The sequence below is a fragment of the Mus musculus genome, chromosome 2, assembly GCF_000001635.26.
Source record: "Mus musculus strain C57BL/6J chromosome 2, GRCm38.p6 C57BL/6J".
NCBI lineage: Eukaryota > Metazoa > Chordata > Mammalia > Rodentia > Muridae > Mus > Mus musculus.
In genome coordinates, this window is record NC_000068.7 from 54,559,788 (window position 1) to 54,577,139 (window position 17,352).

General features: G+C 39.4%; 1 protein-coding gene and 1 pseudogene across 9 annotated transcripts in view; one reads left to right on the plus strand and one right to left on the minus strand.

The window, feature by feature from the left end:
• Galnt13 (polypeptide N-acetylgalactosaminyltransferase 13) overlaps nt 1–17,352 on the plus strand; it is a 682,099-nt gene that overhangs the window by 123,577 nt on the left and 541,170 nt on the right. The gene's annotated exons all lie outside the window — the stretch shown is intronic.
• On the minus strand, nt 6,211–6,349 carry Gm24549 (annotated as a pseudogene).

Below are 17,352 nucleotides of genomic sequence, written 5' to 3' on the forward strand. Positions count from 1 at the left end.
AGACTCACTCGCTCATCATGGTTTAGAGACAATCATGGAAGAGTGGAAAGATTGTAAGAGGCAGAGGGAGTGCATGCCTGTGGTGAAGTGGATTTGCCAGATCTGACAGTACAGTTGCAGAAATGAACTTACAGTGGCTAATAAATACATTCATAAGGCTTGTACAAGATCAAATCAATGAATCCCAGGATGGATATGTATGATACTCATACAAGAAGTTGATGGCTAGTGGGAGAGGAAGAGTTTGTTTGTTTAACTAATTTATTTCTTTATTTTTTTATACTCCATATTTTATAAACCCTCATTCATCCTCTGAGTGCTCCACATCCCACAACTCCTCCCTACCTCCCTGTCCCTGATTATCCCCACCCCACCACCCCACCTGAATCTAAATTCCTTGGGGCCTTCAGTCTCTTGTTGGTTAGGTGCATCATCTCTAAATGAACACAGACCCGGCAGTCCTCTGCTGTATATGTGTTGGAGGCCTCATATCAGCTGGTGTATGCTGCCTGTTTGGTGGTCCAGTGTTTGAGACATCTTGGTGGTCCAGGTTAATTGAGACAGCTGGTCTTCCTACAGGGTTACCCTTCTCCTCAGCTTCTTTCAGCCTTCCCTAATTCAACAACAGGAGTCACCTGCTTCTGTCCATTAGTGAGAAATAAATAAATAACCTGCCCATTTTCTAGTAGATGAGTCCACCCTACACAAATATAGAGAATGAATTGGATCAAAACATAGTATATGCATGCATGAATATCAAATAAAATATTTAATTAAAAAGTGAGAATCATGGAACTGGTTTTGTCAATGTCTGAGTGCATCATTTTGGAACTGTGAAGCTTATTAAATACTACTACTTTAAGAAGGGCAGACTTGTACTTAATGACTTAAGAAGAAAGAAACAGTGTGCTCTCTATTTTTTAGAAATTATGGGAGTGTGAAATTACAGAGGGAATACTTATCAGAGCTACTATTATTTCGAGAAACTCATACATTCTAATATAATGTTTTATTTTGTTTTGACCATCTCTACATATTTATGCTGTATTATTAATTTGTAAGTTCTAAATATCTAGCCACAGCATTTCCTACTGTGCTTATTTATGTATTTAACTACCATGTCTTAAAAGTACTAGAAACAAAACAGTGGTAGTAGCCTTACATTTGAGCATCTTCTACACCTGTAAATAATTGTGTGTTGAGAAAATATACTTTTTCATTTTATTAATTCCTATTGAAATGCTCAGTTACAAGCTGTACATTTCTTATGTCAGGACATGCTAAATCCCATATACAGAACTTCTTAAAATTTGCCTTAGTCATGGAAATGTATCTAAATCTAAAATGCAATTGGAGCAGATAACTAATGAAACAGCTGTTTTCACACAGTCACTGGGAGGTTCATATGGATAAAATCAAGTTCAAGCTGTGCACTGCAGCAGCTATTGTACCATGTGCTCTAAGCTTCTAGATGTCCACCCTGCATGTTGGCTCATAGGTCTACCACAATCTCACAGACCTCTCTATTAGGTTTTGAACAAACAAAATGCATTTTGGTGTGTTATCATTGGTCTGCATAAACAATTATTGCAGCTAATAAATATTTTCTTTTTTTATTTTAATGAAAGGAATTAGAAAAATCTGATGGGATCTGAAAGCAGCCTCATTTTGCTTATTGAAGAACTCGCTATTCTCCTCAAGGACACAGACATAATCTAATGCTCATCAGGGTCATTTTGCTAATCTCCCATCCCTTTAATGCTGTGTTTCCTTCCATTGTTAAATTATTAAAGTTTTCCAAGGGTCTACTTGATATAAAACATTGTGAAATCTGACAAGTCGTAGTCTGCAGAAGCATTGATTTGACTAGCAAATGGTAATGTAAGCTTCTGTGTGAAGTAAGTAATATTAAGAAAGCTAGAGTTGATATATAATTCTAATATACTTTATATTCATACCAAACTTGTAAAGCACAGAATAATTTTGTAGCTAAGTTTAATACGAAAGATTTCAGCTACTGATTTGTTGAAGTTACAACTTACCAAAGAGATACTATATTTCTACTACTTACATTCTATAAATTAACAGTCACTTTATACTAAAGAGCTGTAAGTTATAGAGTAGAAAAAATAATACTGAGTGTATAGGCTGACCATTCAAGCTGTGTTACTGAAAGTAAAACGAAGTCTCCCAAATTTTATTGCAATAATATGATGATATTCTATTGGTGGATTTAATGATAAGCATTGCAGGATGCAAAATTTTTTCTTTCTAAAAATGTGTTCCTTAAATAGGAATGATCCTATTTAATTACTCAGGATTAAATAAGTATGACTTAGCATTTGCATTTTCTAAAACCATTCCTTTCCTTCTGGATCTATTATAGAATACTATAATCCAAGAAAGTTAAATCCAAGAAAGTTAGAGGAATAAGCTTGCATACATCTACAGAAGATATAAAAAAGCCCATAAATTTTATATTACTTCTGTACTTTCACATTATGTGCATATAAATTGGCTTATGATCAGTTTCAAATTTGAGAAATTGGCTTATATACTTATACATCTATTTTGGAGTATTTTCATACATTTTAAAGCTGTTTTTGGTAACTTGATTAAAATGTATATTTCTAAATTTGTTTTCATTATACAGTTTAAAATTTAAAACAGTTCATTTTAATTATAATGTATTTTATAATTTTATTTTTTACTAATCCAAAAACAGTTCTGATTCATATATACAAATAAACACTACTGCATATGCATTTGGAATCAAAGAAGTATTACATATAACTTAATATAAATAAGATGCTATTCTTTCACAGGCATGCAAGTATTTTCAGTTATTTCATTGTCAACTTTTTAGTTTCCTTTTAATGTTGGTGAATACAAAGTCTTTTGTTTACCTTTGATTCCTCTGTTCTTGATAGAATTCCATTCGTGTCTTAGTAGTTTTTTGCACCTTCTGCTGCAGTCGTATTATAAAACAATATGTACCTCTAATGGCACGACTATCAGAAAAAGGGATAGATATTTAACTTTTCAATCCCACTCATCCCCTTCTCCCTTTATACCTGATATCCACCCTTTCAATCTTCCCCACAACGTAGAAAAAAATCTTGTGTAAGCAATAGTGTGCCACAGTGTGTTCCATAGAATACCCTTTTGTCCAAGTATCTTTTCTTGCAAATGGTCATTGCAATGACTGGTTGGTCTGATTGAGACTTCTGGCTTCTGCTACTTTATTGATATCGGAACCTCAATGGGATTCCTCTCAGATATTCTGTTGTTGCACTGTGTCATGGAGATCCTGCCATTTCATATCTATAGGACCTGCCCCTTCATGTACTCTAGAAGTTCACCCATGGGGTAGATGTTGAGGTAGGAAAACTTAAAGACTTGAATCTGGGTTGGTCAGACCACTGACTCTCCAGCTCTACTGGTCTGGGTGGTGGGTCACCTCAACAAACCCAATAACCATGTCCAGCTCTGTTCTGCTGCCTATGCAAGGTGCATGGCTTGCATTCCCTGTGTTGTTGCCTGTAAAGGGCACGGCTGGTTCTACCACCATAGGTGGCAATGGACAAGGGATAAGCAAGGGAGGGAAGGAAGGCATCTCTCCCTCACCCGTGGCACTAAATTGCAAGAAGAAGTAGGGCAGGCTTCCCTATGATCACATTCTTTTTGGACATTTTCTTTATATACATTTCAAATTTCAAATGCTATCCCAAAGTTCCCTAGACCTTCCGATCACCTTGCTCCCCTACCCAACCACTCCTGCTTCCTGGCCCTGGCATTCCCTTGTACTTGGGCATATGATCTTCGCAAGACCAAGTGGTCTCTTCTACCATTGATGACCAACTAGGCCATCTTCTGCTACATATGCAGACTATGCTATAGACTACTAGAGACACAGTTTGGGGGGGGGGTACTGGTTAGTTCATATTGTTGTTCCTCCTATAGGGTTGCAGACCCCTTTAGTTCCTTGGGTACTTTCTCTAGCTCCTTCATTAGGGACCCTGTGTTCCATCAAATAGATGACTGTGAGCATCCACTTCGGTATTTACCAGGCACTGGCATAGCCTCACAAGAGACAGCTATATCAGGGTCCTGTCAGCAAAATCTTGCTGGCATATGCAATAGTGTCTGGGTTTGGTGGTTGTATATGGGATGGATCCCCAGGTGGGGTAGTCTCTGGATAGTCCATCCTTTTGTCTTAGCTCCAAACTTTGTCTCTGTAACTCCTTTCATGGGTATTTTGTTCCCTATTCTAAGGAGGAACGAAGTATCCACCCATTGGTCTTCCCTCTTCTTGATTTTCTTGTGTTTTGTAAATTGTATCTTGGGTATTCTATGTTTCTGGGCTAATATCCACTTATCATTGAGCACATATCTAATGATTTCTTTTGTGATTGGGTTACCTCATTAAGGATGATATCTTCCAGATACATCCATTAACCCTATTGTTTTTAATAGCTGAGTAGTACTCCATTGTGTAAGTGTACCACATTTTCTGTATCCATTCCTTTGTTGAGGGACATCTGGGTTCTTTCCAGCTTCTGGCTATTATAAAATAAGGCTGCTATGGACATAGTGGAGCATGTGTCCTTCTTACCGGTTGGGACATCTTCTGGGTATATGCCCAGGAGAGGTATTGCTGGATCTTCTGGAAGTACTATATCCAGTTTTCTGAGGAACCTCCACACTGACCTCCAGAGTGGTTGTACAAGCTTGCAATCCCACCAGCAATGGAGGAGTGTTCCTCTTTCTCCACATCCTCGCCAGCATCTGCTGTCACCTGAATTTTTGTTCTTAGCCATTCTGACTGATATGAGATATAATCTTAAGGTTATTTTGATTTGCATTTCCCTGATGATTAAGGATGTTGAACATTTTATCAGATCCTTCTCAGCCATTTGGTATCCCTCAGTTGAGAATTCTTTGTTTAGCTCTGAACCCCATTTTTAATGGGGTTATTTGAATTTCTGGAGTCCAGCTTCTTGAGCTTTTTGTATATGTTGGATATTAGTCCCCTATCTGATTTAGGATTGGTAAAAATCCTTTCCCAATCTGTTGGTGGCCTTTTTGTCTTATTGACAGTGTCTTTTGCCTTACAGGATATGCTCACACTCTTAAGACCTGTTCACCTGCAACCCCCATGGGTAAGGCCAGCTCTGCTGTGCTGCCCAGGTGAGATGGAGGGATCACTATACAAAGTGCTGCAGCTTTTGAGAATCAAGGGCCAATTTTATAAGTGATAAAGTGTGTGAGTGTGGGGAGATGGCATCTCTCCCTCCCCCATGTCACCACACAGCCATTAAATAGTAGTAACTCTCCCACTCTCACACCCTCAGGTGGGCTAGCTTGTATCTCTGCCACTAGGTCATCTATCTCCACTGTGCTGCTGAGGCAGGTGCAGGGCTTGCTCTCACAGGTAATGTCAATGAGGGTAGGGCGAGTTCTCCTGCCCCTCCCCCCACTACGGGCCAGCTCTCCCAGGATGCCCTGATGACATGTGGAACTAGTTTTGCACACCCTGCAGGTATTAACATGTCCCCAAGAAACAGCTCAGACCATGGAAATCCATCTGGTCATTGTTGGTAACAGACCCTCTAATGCGTCATGGCCATGGACTCACATGTGAACTCTGGTGGCAGCACAGGCCAGAACTGCACTGTGGTCTGAGGTGGCATCTCTTGCTACTCACATCTGGATATTCCTCATTATCCTTGAGTCTCCAGTTCTTCTCTCTCTACTGTGACCACATCCTTCTGTTTCTCTTTCTCTTCCATTTCTCTACAAATTAATTGCTCATCTTAGTGGTGCCCAGGATCGTTGAGTGTCTGAGGTCATCCCAGGAATGGTTTAAAAGTTCAATGTCTTGCTCAAGCACTAGGCAGAAGTCACGGTGGGATGATCTGTCCTAGGACTGTACTGTGCCTGACTAGTGGTCATCTCAGGCTAGCTCCCTGTCCCTGCACCACAGCATTAGTCTGGTGGTCATCTCAGGTTCACTTCTTGCTTGGTCCACTCAAGTGCCAGTGGCACCATATGAGGGTCTTCTGTCTTAGACTCACTCCTGCCTGAGGCCTACAGTCCAAGGGTGGAAGGGGGGTTGTGTTTTCTCTGGCTTGTTCCATGCCCTGGGAACCATTTAGTGACTGCTCGGTGCTGTACTGGACATCGTCTCAGGCTCACTATCTTTCAAGGAATGTTAAGCTGCTATGTATGCATGCATATATTCTCAGATCAGAACACTGAGCTTAGACATAGCCTCTCTCCTCTTTTCCACAGATTGAAGTACATAACACACAGCAGCCACATCTGCAATGCTTGCCCTAGGGGCAGGGTAAAGAATATTTTAATACACTTCTCTTTCGAAAATCTGTCCCTTATTGCAGGGAGTGAATCTTTACACAGTAATAAGGGAAAACACTATTATCTGGGTAATGGCTTTCTGATAATCAACATTTTATACAGTACTTATGGCTCATACTCTTAAAATACTAAATCACTGAAAGATTGCATTCAATTATTGGTGTATTATTTATTTTGCAGTGCTGGAGGGTGAATTAGGACCCCATAAACACTAAGGAATACTCTACATCCAAGAGGAATCTTCAGACAAAAAAGTGAATTTGTTTTTTATTAAAATATTTCTTGTTATGTATATTTATATTATACATATGTTTTATTTTTGTGATTATGTTACATTAACATCATTTTACCTCTTTTTTAATTATTGTATCATACAGGTAACCTTAACATAATTTTAATGATATGAACTTTATATCAACCAGTGTGACCATCCCTTTTTTATGTAAAAATTTCTTTAAATAGGCCTGTGAAATTCTTTGTGACCAAAGCTTATTAGTCCAGTATAAATCCCTAAAAAGGAGCTGCTTCCGCTAAAATAAAATGACAAAAATAGTAATTATTTTCATAGAAATTAGAAGTTTAGCTATATTGGACAAACAAGAAAGTTTAGTTAATACCCTTAGTGTTGTGTGGTATTATCATTAAATTTTTATCTGCTTATTAATAAATGTTAATTTTAAAATCTAACTTCTACATTATTCACAGATTTTACTCATTAAAATGAAATAACTTTCTTTTGAATTGTGTCATTATCTATGTTATCAGTGGTGTTCTAGACTGTGTGAATTGGTAGTAACCATTTGTGACTGAGACCTTACAAAATCCCAGAGGCCTTTTTTGTTACTGTATTAGTGACTCACATTGTTGTAGAATGCTATATGACATGTAAAACAACATGCTAAAGTGTTAAAAATTAAATACAAAATAATTTATAAACACCTCTATGTTTGTATTTCAAATAGTTATTAGGGTAAGAGGTACTTGAGACCTGGATGGAGGAAGAAGTGAAGGAGGGGAGACTGACATTCAATGAAAATGTTTTTTTCTCTGCAATTGTCAATTTTCAAGTGACAGTTATAAGTCTGGAAACTAGGCAGGGCCTCGAGTTCCAGTTCTTTAGACCTCACTCAGCATGCACAACCCAGCTGCTATTACTGAAGGCTCACGTCTTATTTGTCAGTGATGAGTGCACATCTAAGCCAGTGCCAAATGTCCCATGCCCTAAATTATCCACTGAATGTGAGCAGATTGGTAACTATGGTAATATACTATGATTGTTACTTGTGATTAGGTTGGAATATGTTGTTGAAAGCAGAAGTTACTGCTTTGGGATTGGTTACCTGAAGACTTAGATTTTTCAAAACTTACATAGTTTAGGGTTCTTAATTATTGAAACCTCTCTTCTAGCACATTGACCAGAGGTAAGGGAGAAAGGTTAACAGAGAAATGGGTATGGTGACCTGTTTGGAAATAGTTTCTTTGGGTGACTTCACTCTTTGTTTTTAGGTCGCTATCCGTCCAGTTTAATAGGACAGAATAAACATGAATTAGTAGTGGTAATTTTATCGAACAAAAAGAGCAATCCTCCAATGAGTCAGCACGAGTCAGCACGAGTCAGCCGATGTGGCTAGAATTAGCTGGCATCCAGAAAGTTTTTGGTGTAAACACCAGTGAAGAACCTCCTTATTCATCAGTGAAATGCAAATCAAAACAATCCTGAGATTCCACACTGATGAATAAGGAAGAAGTGAGACCAGCGAGCCCGGAAAGACCAGCAAGGAGGGAAAGGAGTGCACGGAGAACCAAGACCAGAGCATCCTATCACTGTTTGTGGGGTTCCACTTATATTCTTTCTAAACATTGGGCCTTGTCAAGTGTCTGTTTTCAGAAAAACATCAGATGTCTTCTCACAAGACAAATCCAGAAAAAAAAAATCACATGGCACAACTGAATTGTTTGGTTATTGTTCTTTGTTTGTTTTGTTTGTTTCTTTATTTGATTGTTTTCATTTTTGTATTATTTTACTTAAAATTCTTTTTTTTACTGGATATTTTATTTCTTTACATATCATTACATGATATTTATTTATCCCCTTTCCTAATTTTATCCCCAGAAACCCTATATACCAGGGGGACCCTTCCTGCTTCTATGAGGGTGTGCCCTCACCTACCCACCCACTCCATCTCCCCACCCTAGCATCCCCCTACAGTAGGGCATTGAGCGTTTATAGGACAAAGGGCCTCGTCTCCCTCTGATGTCCAATAAGGCTACACTCAGCTACATATCCAGCTGGAAACATGGGTCCCTTCTTGGTTGGTGGTTTAGGCCCTGGAAGCTCTGGTTGGTTGGTAATGTTCTTCCTATGGGGCTGCAGACCCCTTCAACTCCTTCAGTCCTATCTCTAACTCCTCCATTGAGGACCCTATGATTAGTTCAATGGAGAGCTGTGGACATCCTCCTTTATATATGTCAAGTCCTAACAGAGCCTCTCAGGAGACAGATATATCAGGCTCCTGTCAGCAGGCACTTCTTGGCATCCACAATAGTGTCCACATTTGGTGATTATATATGGGATGGATCCCCAGGTTGGGCAGTCTCTGGATGGCCTTTCCTTCAGTCTCTGTTCTAAACTTTGTCTCTGTACTTGCTCCTGTGAGTATTTTGTTATTCCTTCTTTTTTTTTCCATTTTTTATTAGGTATTTAGCTCATTTACATTTCCAATGCTATACCAAAAGTCCCCCATACCCACCCACCCCCACTCCCCTACCCACCCACTCCCCCTTTTTGGCCCTGGCGTTCCCCTGTACTGGGGCATATAAATTTGCGTGTCCAATGGGCCTCTCTTTCCAGTGATGGCCGACTAGGCCATCTTTTGATACATATGCACCTAGAGTCAAGAATTCCGGGGTACTGGTTAGTTCATAATGTTGTTCCACCTATAGGGTTGCAGATCCCTTTAGCTCCTTGGCTACTTTCTCTAGCTCCCCCATTGGGAGCCCTGTGATCCATCCATTAGCTGACTGTGAGCATCCACTTCTGTGTTTGCTAGGCCCCGGCATAGTCTCACAAGAGACAGCTACATCTGGGTCCTTTCAATAAAATCTTGCTAGTGTATGCAATGGTGTCAGCGTTTGGATGCTGATTATGGGATGGATCCCTGGATATGGCAGTCTCTACATGGTCCATCCTTTCATCTCAGCTCCAAACTTTGTCTCTGTAACTCCTTCCATGGGTGTTTTGTTCCCAATTCTAAGGAGGGACATAGTGTCCGCACTTCAGTCTTCATTCTTCTTGAGTTTCATGTGTTTAGCAAATATATCTTATATCTTGGGTATCCTAGGTTTGGGGCTAATATCCACTTATCAGTGAGTACATATTGTGTGAGTTCCTTTGTGAATGTGTTACCTCACTCAGGATGATGCCCTCCAGGTCCATCCATTTGCCTAGGAATTTCATAAATTCATTCTTTTTAATAGCTGAGTAGTACTCCAATGTGTAGATGTACCACATTTTCTGTATCCATTCCTCTGTTGCGGGGCATCTGGGTTCTTTCCAGCTTCTGGCTATTATAAATAAGGCTGCTATGAACATAGTGGAGCATGTGTCCTTCTTACCAGTTGGGGCATCTTCTGGATATATGTCCAGGAGAGGTATTGCTGGATCCTCCAGTAGTACCATGTCCATTTTTCTAAGGAACTGCCAGACTGATTTCCAGAGTGGTTGTACAATACTGCACTCCCACCAACAATGGAGGAGTGTTCCTCTTTCTCCACATCCATGCCAGCATCTGCTGTCACCTGAATTTTTGATCTTAGCCATTCTGACTGGTGTGAGGTGGAATCTCAGGGTTGTTTTGATTTGCATTTCCCTGATGATTAAGGATGTTGAACATTTTTTCAGGTGCTTCTCTGCCATTCGGTATTCCTCAGGTGAGAATTCTTTGTTCAGTTCTGAGCCCCATTTTTTAATGGGGTTATTTGATTTTCTGAAGTCCACATTCTTGAGTTCTTTATATATGTTGGATATTAGTCCCCTATCTGATTTAGGATAGGTAAAGATCCTTTCCCAATCTGTTGGTGGTCTTTTTGTCTTATTGACGGTGTCTTTTGCCTTGCAGAAACTTTGGAGTTTCATTAGGTCCCATTTGTCAATTCTCGATCTTACAGTACAAGCCATTGCTGTTCTGTTCAGGAATTTTTCCCCTGTGCCCATATCTTCAAGGCTTTTCCCCACTTTCTCCTCTATAAGTTTCAGTGTCTCTGGTTTTATGTGAAGTTCCTTGATCCACTTAGATTTGACCTTAGTACAAGGAGATAAGTATGGATCAATTCGCATTCTTCTACATGATAACAACCAGTTGTGCCAGCACCAATTGTTGAAAATGCTGTCCTTCTTCCACTGGATGGTTTTAGCTCCCTTGTGGAAGATCAAGTGACCATAGGTGTGTGGGTTCATTTCTGGGTCTTCAATTCTATTCCATTGGTCTACTTGTCTGTCTCTATACCAGTACCATGCAGTTTTTATCACAATTGCTCTGTAGTAAAGCTTTAGGTCAGGCATGGTGATTCCACCAGAGGTTCTTTTATCCTTGAGAAGAGTTTTTGCTATCCTAGGTTTTTTGTTATTCCAGATGAATTTGCAAATTGCTCCTTCTAATTCGTTGAAGAATTGAGTTGGAATTTTGATGGGGATTGCATTGAATCTGTAGATTGCTTTTGGCAAGATAGCCATTTTTACAATGTTGATCCTGCCAATCCATGAGCATGGGAGATCTTTCCATCTTCTGAGATCTTCTTTAATTTCTTTCTTCAGAGATTTGAAGTTTTTATCATACAGATCTTTCACTTCCTTAGTTAGAGTCACGCCAAGATATTTTATATTATTTGTGACTATTGAGAAGGGTGTTGTTTCCCTAATTTCTTTCTCAGCCTGTTTATTCTTTGTGTAGAGAAAGGCCATTGACTTGTTTGAGTTTATTTTATATCCAGCTACTTCACCGAAGCTGTTTATCAGGTTTAGGAGTTCTCTGGTAGAATTTTTAGGGTCACTTATATATACTATCATATCATCTGCAAAAAGTGATATTTTGAATTCCTCTTTTCCAATTTGTATCCCCTTGATCTCCTTTTGTTGTCGAATTGCTCTGGCTAATACTTCAAGTACTATGTTCAAAAGGTAGGGAGAAAGTGGGCAGCCTTGTCTAGTCCCTGATTTTAGTGGGATTGCTTCCAGCTTCTCTCCATTTACTTTGATGTTGGCTACTGGTTTGCTGTAGATTGCTTTTATCATGTTTAGGTATGGGCCTTGAATTCCTGATCTTTCCAAAACTTTTGTCATGAATGGGTGTTGGATCTTGTCAAATGCTTTTTCTGCATCTAACGAGATGATCATGTGGTTTTTGTCTTTGAATTTGTTTATATAATGGATTACATTGATGGATTTTCGTATATTAAACCATCCCTGCATCCCTGGAATAAAACCTACTTGGTCAGGATGGATGATTGCTTTAATGTGTTCTTGGATTCGGTTACCGAGAATTTTATTGAGGATTTTTGCATCGATATTCATAAGAGAAATTGGTCTGAAGTTCTCTATCTTTGTTGGGTCTTTCTGTGGTTTAGGTATCAGAGTAATAGTGGCTTCATAAAATGAGTTGGGTAGAGTACCTTCTACTTCTATTTTGTGAAATAGTTTGTGCAGAACTGGAATTAGATCTTCTTTGAAGGTCTGATATAACTCTGCACTAAACCCGTCTGGCCCTGGGCTTTTTTTGGCTGGGAGACTATTAATAACTGCTTCTATTTCTTTAGGTGATATGGGACTGTTTAGATGGTCAACTTGATCCTGATTCAACTTTGGTACCTGGTATCTGTCCAGAAATTTGTCAATTTCGTCCAGGTTTTCCAGTTTTGTTGAGTATAGCCTTTTGTAGAAGGATCTGATGGTGTTTTGGATTTCTTCAGGATCTGTTGTTATGTCTCCCTTTTCATTTCTGATTTTGTTAATTAGGATTTTGTCCCTGTGCCCTTTAGTGAGTCTAGCTAAGGGTTTATTTATCATGTTGATTCTCTCAAAAACCAACTCCTCGTTTGGTTAATTCTTTGAATAGTTCTTCTTGTTTCCACTTGGTTGATTTCACCCCTGAGTTTGATTATTTCCTGCCGTCTACTCCTCTTGGGTGAATTTGCTTCCTTTTTTTCTAGAGCTTTTAGATGTGTTGTCAAGCTGCTAGTATGTGCTCTCTCCCTTTTCTTCTTGGAGGCACTCAAAGCTATGAGTTTCCCTCTTAGAAATGCTTTCATTGTGTCCCATAGGTTTGGGTACGTTGTGGCTATATTTTCATTAAACTCTAAAAAGTCTTTAATTTCTTTCTTTATTCCTTCCTTGACCAAGATATCATTGAGAAGAGTGTTGTTCAGTTTCCACGTGAATGTTGGCTTTCCATTATTTATGTTGTTATTGAAGATCAGTCTTAGGCCATGGTGGTCTGATAGGATACATGGGACAATTTCAATATTTTTGTATCTGTTGAGGCCTGTTTTGTGACCAATTATATGGTCAATTTTGGAGAAGGTCCCGTGAGGTGCTGAGAAGAAGGTATATCCTTTTGTTTTAGGATAAAATGTTCTGTAGATATCTGTCAGGTCCATTTGTTTCATAACTTCTGTTAGTTTCACTGTGTCCCTGTTTAGTTTCTGTTTCCACGATCTGTCCATTGGTGAATGTGGTGTGTTGAAGTCTCCCACTATTATTGTGAGAGGTGCAATGTGTGCTTTGAGCTTTACTAACGTGTCTTTAATGAATGTGGCTGCTCTTGCATTTGGAGCGTAGATATTCAGAATTGTGAGTTCCTCTTGGAGGATTTTACGTTTGATGAGTATGAAGTGTCCTTCCTTGTCTTTTTTGATAACTTTGGGTGGAAGTCGATTTTATCCGATATTAAAATGGCTACTCCAGCTTGTTTCTTCAGACCATTTGCTTGGAAAATTGTTTTCCAGCCTTTCACTCTGAGGTAGTGTCTGTCTTTTTCCCTGAGATGGGTTTCCTGTAAGCAGCAGAATGTTGGGTGCTGTTTGTGTAGCCAGTCTGTTAGTCTATGTCTTTTTATTGGGGAGTTGAGACCATTGATATTAAGAGATATTAAGGAAAAGTAATTGTTGCTTCCTGTTATTTTTGTTGTTAAAGTTGGCATTCTGTTCTTGTGGCTGTCTTCTTTTAGCTTTGTTGAGGGATTATCTTCTTGTTTTTTCTAGGGCGTGGTTCCCGTCCTTGTATTTTTTTTTTTTTTTTTTTTCTGTTATTATCCTTTGAAGGGCTGGATTCGTGGAGAGATAATGGGTGAATTTAGTTTTGTCGTGGAATACTTTGGTTTCTCCATCTATGGTAATTGAGAGTTTGTTGGGTATAGTAGTCTGGGCTGGAATTTGTGTTCTCTTAGTGTCTGTATAACATCTGTCCAGGCCCTTCTGGCTTTCATAGTCTCTGGTGAAAAATCTGGTGTAATTCTGATAGGCTTGCCTTTATATGTTACTTGACCTTTTTCCCTTACTGCTTTTAGTATTCTATCTTTATTTAGTGCATTTGATGTTCTGATGATTATGTGTCGGGAGGAATTTCTTTTCTGGTCCAGTCTATTTGGTGTTCTGTAGGCTTCTTGTATGTTCATGGGCATCTCTTTCTTTAGATTTGGGAAGTTTTCTTCAATAATTTTGTTCAAGATATTTGCTGGTCCTTTGAGTTGAAAATCTTCATTCTCATCCACTCCTATTATGCGTAGGTTTGGTCTTCTCATTGTGTCCTGGATTTCCTGGATGTTTTGAGTTAGGATCTTTTTGCATTTTCCATTTTCTTTGATTGTTGTGCCGATGTTCTCTATGGAATCTTCTGCACCTGAGATTCTCTCTTCTATCTCTTGTATTCTGTTGCTGATGCGGGCATCTATGGTTCCAGATTTCTTTTCTAGGGTTTCTATCTCCAGTGTTGCCTCACTTTGGGTTTTCTTTTTTGTGTCTACTTCCCTTTTTAGGTCTAGTATGGTTTTGTTCATTTCTATCACCTGTTTGGATGTGTTTTCCTGTTTTTCTATAAGGACTTCTACCTGTTTGGTTGTGTTTTCCTGTTTTTCTTTAAGGACTTGTAACTCTTTAGCAGTGTTCTCCTGTATTTCTTTAAGTGAGTTATTAAATTCCTTCTTTATGTCCTCTACCATCATCATGAGAAATGCTTTTAAATCCAGGTCTATCTTTTCAGGTGTGTTAGGATGCCCTGGACTGGGCGAAGTGGGAGTGCTGTGTTCTGATGATGGTGAGTAGTCTTGGTTCCTGTTAGTAGGATTCTTACGTTTACCTTTTGCCATCTGGCAATCTCTGGAGTTAGTTGTTATAGTTGTCTTTGTTTACAGATTGTTCCTCTGTTGATTTTGTTACCCTCTATCAGCAGACATGGCAGACTAGCTCTCTCCTCTGAGTTTCAGTGGTCAGAGCAGTCTCTGCAGGCAAGCTCTCCTCTTTCAGGGAAGGTGCACAGTTATCTGGTGTTTGAACCTCCTCCTGGCTGAAGATGAAGGTCTAAAACAGGATCTTTCCCAGAAGCTGTGTTGCTTTGGCCAGGAAGGTGGCTGGTTGTCTGGAGCCAAAGATGGCGCCGCCTCAGAAGCTCTCTGGCTCTTGCCTTCCCAGAAAGGGATGGCCTCTGTATTCCACACTGTCACCCATGCAGCTTGCCCTCCACGGAGTCCCCGAGCCAAGGCTCCTGCCGGGGCCTGAGGCACAAACCTCTCGGGCCGGGCAGACCCCTGTGCTCTCACCAGGAAAGTGGCCGGTTGTCTGGAGCCGAAGATGGCGCCGCCTAAGAAGCTCTGTGTCTCTTGCCTGTCCCAGAAACGGCTGGCCTCTGTATTCCACACCGTCACCGGTGCAGCCTGCCCTCCGTGGAGTCCCAGAGCCAAGCTTTGTTATTCCTTCTAAGAAGGATTGAAGCACCCACAATTTGGTTTTCCTTCTTCTTGAACTGCGCGTGGTATGTGAATTGTATCTTGGGTATTCCAAGCTTTTGGGCTAAAATCCACTTATCAGTGAGTGAATACCATATGTGTTCTTTTGTAATTAGGTTGTCTCACTCAGGATGAAGTTTTCTAGTTCCATCCATTTGCATAAGAATTTTATTAAGTCAGTGTTTTCAATAGCTGTGTAGTACTCCATTGTGTAAATGTACCACATTTTGTGTATCCATTCCTCTGTTGAAGGACACCTTATGGCTATTATAAATAAGTTTGCTATGAACATAGTATAGCATGTGTCCTTGTTATATGTTGGAGCATTTTTAGTTATATGCCTAGGAGTGGTATAGCTGGGTCCTCATGTAATAATATGTCCAATTTTCTGAGGAACTGCCAGACTGGTTTCCAGAGTAGTTGTACCAGCTTGAAGTCTCACCAGCAATGGAGGAGTGGTCCTCTTTCTTCACATCTTTGCCAGCATCTGCTGTCCTCTGAGTTTTAGATCTTAGCCATTCTGACTGGTGTGAGGTGGAATCTCAGCATTGTTTTGATTTGCATTTCACTGATGAATAAGGAGGTTAAACATTTCTTTAGGTGCTTCTCAGCCATTCGTTATTCCTCAGTTGAGGATTCTTTGTTTAGCTCTATATCCCATTTTTAATAGGGTTATTTGAGTCTCTGGAGTCTCAATTTCTTGAGTTCTTTGTATATATTGAATATTAACCCTCTATCGAATGAAGCATTGATTTCCTCAATCTCTTAGTTGCTGTTTTGTTCTATTGCCAGTGTTATTTGCCTTACAGAAGCTTTGCAATTTTATGCGGTCTCATTTGTCAAGTCTTGATCTTAGAGCATAAACCACTGGTGTTTTTTCCAGGAACATTTCCTCTGTGCCCATGTATTTGAGGCTCTTCCCTACTTTCTCTTCTATTAGTTTCAGTGATTCTGGTATTATGTGGAGGTCCTTGATCCACTTATACTTGAGCTTTGTACAAGGCGTTAAGAATGGATTGATTTGCATCCTTCTACATGCTAATCACCAGTTGAACCAGCATCATTTGTTGAAAATACTGTTTTTTCCTCACTGGATGGTTTTAGCTCCTTTGTGAAAGATCAAGTGACCGTAGGTGCGAGGGTTCATTTCTGAGTCTTAAATTCTATTCAATTGATCTTCCTGCCAGTCTCTGTACCAATATCATGCAGTTTTTATCACTATTGCTTTGTAGACCTGCTTGAAGTGGAGAATGGTGACTCCCCCAGAAGTTCTTTTATTGTTGAAAATAGTTTTCACTATCCTGGGTTTTTTTGGTATTCCAAATGTATTTGAGAATTGTTCTTTCTAACTCTATGAAGAATTGTGTTGAAATTTTGATGGGGATTACATTGAATCAGTAGATTGCATTTGGTAAGATAACCATTTTTACTATATCAATCCTGCTAATCTATGAGCATGGGAGATCTTTCCATCTTCTGATATCTTCTTCCATTTCAGTCTTCAGAGACTTGAAGTTCTTGTCATACATATCTTTCATTTGTTTGGTTAGAGTCACACCAAGGTATTTTATATTATTTGTGACTATTGTGAAGGGTGTTGTTTCCCTAATTTCTTTCTCAGCTACTGATTTGTTGGAGTTAATTTTATATTCAGGCACTTTGCTGATGTTGTTTATCAGGTTTAGTAGGTCTCTGGTGGAATTTTGGGGGTCACTTAAGTATACTATCATATCATCTGCAAATAGTGATATTTTGACTTCTTCCTTTCCAATTTGTGTCCCTTTGATCTACTTTTGTTGTCTAATTGCCCTGGTTAGGACTTTGAGTATTATATTGAATAGGTATGGAAAGAGGGCACAACCTTGTCTAGCCCCTGATTTTAGTGGGATTTCATCAAGTTTCTCTCCATTTAGTTTGATGTTGGCTACTGGTTTTCTGTATATTGCTTTTACTATGTTTAGTATTGGGTCTAGAATTACTC